We start from the raw sequence: 4,435 nt of genomic DNA, 5'->3' as shown, positions 1-4,435 counted from the left end.
TAATTAGCTTCTGAGATCTGACGAAATTGGGCTACACCATGCTGCCTTCTCTTCCAGAGCTGCCAACTACCTGGAGAGAAAAGTCTCTGTAATAGCAGCTTGATGGGCTGTAATCTACTGCATGATGTCAGACACCTCCATGACCTGAAAATCTCCTGTATTCCATTTCCAGGAATGAGACCTATATTAAAGAAACAGGGCATTTTTTCTTCTTCTCCAGGCCTGTTGGCAACCCCTGCCATGCGTGAGAAATTTCCCCTTAGCGTCAGGCACACAGTTCATCACCCCACCTGTGCAGGAGTGTTTGTTCCAGTTCATTTACCATTGCTTTGCCCAATGTTCCACTCTGTTTGGAGAAGCCTTGATTTGCTTTCTTGGCCTCGGGCTTGTTCTTGCATTGTGTGCGTTTCCAGCCCTTCCCTCTCGACTACGGAGAAGAACAGGGACATGAGGGAGACAAAGGCAAAACCCCGGGCTCTGATAGATGAGAAAGCGGCTTCCCTTCTGGGGAGGGGGGGAAGCAGACTGCTTTAACGGACCTTTTCCATTTTGCAGCAAAACGCCCCACTCACAAGAAGGGAAGGAAGCAGGAGTTGATTGATTTGTCGTACAGCATAGGTAGGGTAGCTAGAAGAGCCAGGGTTTGTCTGGCAGCCAGGCAAGGGACATTCAGAGGTGGCTTCCCATTTCCTGCCTTTGCATCATGACCCCCGGTGTTCCCTGGAAGAACTACCACCCAACTCCTTGAAGGTCTCCCATCCAATACCCTGTTTGGTCCTCCCTGTTTGGTTTCTGAGAGCTGAAAGTATTGGGCTTGCTTGGGCTATCCAGGTTAGGAGGCAAGCAGGGAAATATGCACAGTTCAGTGCTTGCTTTCCCATCGACACACAAAGCTGCCCTGTACTGAATCAGGCGTTTGGTATGGTTGAGTTTGTGATTCTGTTAGCGGTTCTGCAGAGGACCGATCTTGTGGTCCAAGGCAGGATTGAAGTGGGCTGTGTAATGGACCAATGCACTGCTAGATCCCAGTCTGAGGGTCTACTCAGTTCAAACAGAAACTGACCAATAGTACACACAGGCAGGAAGATCCATTGTTTGTGATTGTATCTAAGTTGAGGGTTTTCAGTGGGTTCTCAGTTTAGTTTTGCTTCTTGTGCCACCATGCTGAGATCCTAATAAAGAGCTGTTTGAACTCCCAGTGATCCTGGCATCCTTGAACCCATGAGCTTAACAGGTACATCAAAGTCAATAGTGCGTCCTCAGGCTGGCAATGGCTTCTCAAGGTCTTGTGATCCAGGGTCTTGTTTTTCCCACCACCTACTCTGTTCCCTTTTAAGTGGAAATGCTGGGACTGTTTCTGCACAAGGAATTTGCCCCTGGACAGCCTCTCATTGCTCACGGGTTTTAGTGCTGATTCCACATGACGTTGGCAGCAACCCGCGGCTGTGCAGGAGGTGGCGTGAGTTTTAGGCAGATTTGCTTTGCGATGAGGGAAATCATCAAATCTCAATATGCCACTTCTTGTCGCTCTGCAATCTGGGGTGCCAACAGGGACAAGCCTGGAGGGAGAAATGCACGACAGTCTTGGTAGCACTTTGTCCACCCTCGCATTCATCCTCCCCTCTCCATTTCCAGACCCAAGTTAAAAAAAAAGAAGAAGCTACGTGCCCTCAGTGCAAATAAAAATGTTCTCTTCATTGTGCACAGTACAATTTTGGGCTCGGGCAGCTAGAATACATTCCTATTTGTGCGGGGTATGAATGGGGAAAGGGGGGGCATATGATAAAGTAGCCATCTCCTTATTATCTTGGCGTTCATGCTCTGTGTTTTAAATCTTTACTGTGAACACACAGTCATAGGGGTTTAGTTACCATTGCCAGCCTATCACAAATCTACCCAAACATAAAGAGAGACCATTATACAAAGGATCTAAGGAAATATTTTACTGTTTTTGCGTGATCACGTGGCAACACAGAAGTATAAGGTTTTTTTAAATGTTTTACTGTAGTAGCATTTCCACATAGCAATGCAGAAGTGTATTTTTAAAAATTAATTTCAGGGTTTGGGGGGGGGGGAATGAGGTTTGCATCCCCAAAACAACTGTTGTGAAGGAATTGGTGGCTTGTGTTGATTGACAACCGAAGGAGTGGAGGGAGAAGTTTGGTTTGTCTATGCTTTTGGATTCTCCACTGCTTCATTGGGAGTCTAAAAGCCATGACAAGGCAGCAGGAAAATGTGGGAGCCGTCTCCCACTGGGAAGCATGCAATCACACGGTTTCCAAATGCATGTTTGCAAGCAGAAGGCAGTATGCATTTTATGCCTCTGTGCAGAATTGGTCTGGGGACTGAACCCTGGGTCCTTTTGCATGCCAACAGATGCTCTACCGCTTAGCCACAGCCCTTTCAAACAGGATGTTTTGCCAGGTACTTGCTTAATATATAGCACTATGGGTTTTTGCGCAATATCCACCTGTCACATTACACTGGGTTAGATCCAACAGGTTTTCGACGGATAGAAAAGAAAGGAGGTAGGTATTCTCTGTGAGCACCTCAAAAAGTCTAGGCTGGTGCACATGGGACCTACATGTAATAAAGCAATGTACAACAGTCAAGGAGAGTAAGGGGAGGAATCAGGTGAGATTGATTAAAAACTGCATTGATCCAACCCAATCCTTGTTCCCAACGTGAGTGTAAATTAGCATAACTTATGGTTGAATAAGTTCAACCATAAGATATCGCTCCTAATGCTAGGAGCAATTGAGGGCAAAAGAAGAAGGGGACAACAGAGAATGAGGTGGCTGGATGGAGTCACTGAAGCAGTCGCTGCAAACTTAAATGGACTCCTAGGAATGGTCGAGGACAGGAAGGCCTGGAGGATCATTGTCCATGGGGTCGCGATGGGTCGGACACAACTTCGCACCTAACAACAACAACATGGTTGAATTTAGATCAGTGAGAACTGAAGGCCCTCTTTCCCCTGAAAAAGCCTTTTTGTGAATTGTATATGATTGCTAGGCAGGGGGAAATCCTAGGAATGCCAGCCTCCAGGGGGTTCCCTCGGAATTACAGCTTATCTCCAGACTACAGAGTTCTGTTCTGCTGGAGAAAATGGAAGTTTTGGAGAGTGGATTCTACAGCATTCCAGAGGTCCCTGTCTTCCCCCAGGCTTCCCCCCCCAAATCTCCAGGAGTTTCCCAACTTGGATCTGCCAACTCTACCCCCACATGCACTGCTAGTGGCCAGGGGAGACCTGGCAACCCTAGAATATCTGAATCTAGTGCATAGAATCCAACCCTCTCATTGTTTCCCTGTGTGTCCTGGTATTCTATTGGAAAACCACCACCCGCCTGCTCCCAGCCAGAAGCAAATGGGCCTTTTCACTACCGTTTCACTACCCAGGTCGTTAATTGACTTCCAACACCATTTCTTAAAAGGCAAAGCATTTCAGGAGAGGGGGATTTAGAAATGAGAAGGCTGCTTAATCCCTTTCCTGCCTGCCATTCGTTTGCCTCCCAATGATATCCACTGACATTTTCAAAAGCTCAGTCCACATTGTTATTTGCACATGGTAGGTGAGGAGCTGGGGCTGCGGGAACTGCGGTTGTGTTGAAGCCCCTTAGAGAGCTCATCACAGGGGTGAGATAAGAAGCATGGCCTGCCTGGCTCACACTCTTAACCAGCGTACAATATCAGGGCCAAATCCACATGGGCGGAAAAGGCCGGAAGGGTGCTCATGTGGAAGTTGGGCTAATCTCCGCTTCCATATGATGTTGCCACCAGGCCACCCACCTCCAGTGCCTGGCACGCATTAGACCACCATTGCCCCACTTTAAGGGAACATGGATATTCTCCGCATTTCTTTAAGCACTCCCGGGGCCAATGGGACCTATCCCAATGGAACCCCAAGTGGACGGAAGCCCAAAGAGGGCAAAGAATGCTGTACTCATCTCCACAGTGCTTTCTGCCGCCACAAGGCTGAATGGGCTATCCTTAACATGCCTAAATAAAGCGCTAAGCGCTTTGTGGGAGGAGTTAAGGTGGGATTAGTTCGTGATGAGGAAGGGGCCTGATTGGCCCCTTCCTCCAGACAGACCATCGGCCGGGCCAATCGGCAGGCGCGAAGCCAGGGAGCTCCCGGCAGCCGCGTGGAGCGGGATTGGCCCAGCCGATTCCCGCCCTCCCGCCCCTCCGTGCGGCTCGCAGTTGCTTCCTTGCCGGCGGCCTGACACACCGGGAGGCGCGAAGCACCTCCCGACGCGTCAGGCCGACGACCCAGGGAGCCCCTGGCAGCCGCGCTCCGCCCAACTGCCAGGGGCTCCCTAACCTAGCACCCGCTGTATAAGTTGCAGCGGGCTTGATTACTAGTTTATTATATTTTTGCAGGAAGATGGGATTGTGTTCTCATGGAATCCCAATATCCTGGGGGGGGGGAAGC

Source organism: Paroedura picta, chromosome 2 (genome assembly GCF_049243985.1).
Source record: "Paroedura picta isolate Pp20150507F chromosome 2, Ppicta_v3.0, whole genome shotgun sequence".
In the NCBI taxonomy this organism is placed as follows: Eukaryota; Metazoa; Chordata; class Lepidosauria; order Squamata; family Gekkonidae; genus Paroedura; species Paroedura picta.
The sequence above is the reverse complement of the archived record's forward strand: the minus strand, read 5'-3'. Positions refer to the sequence as shown.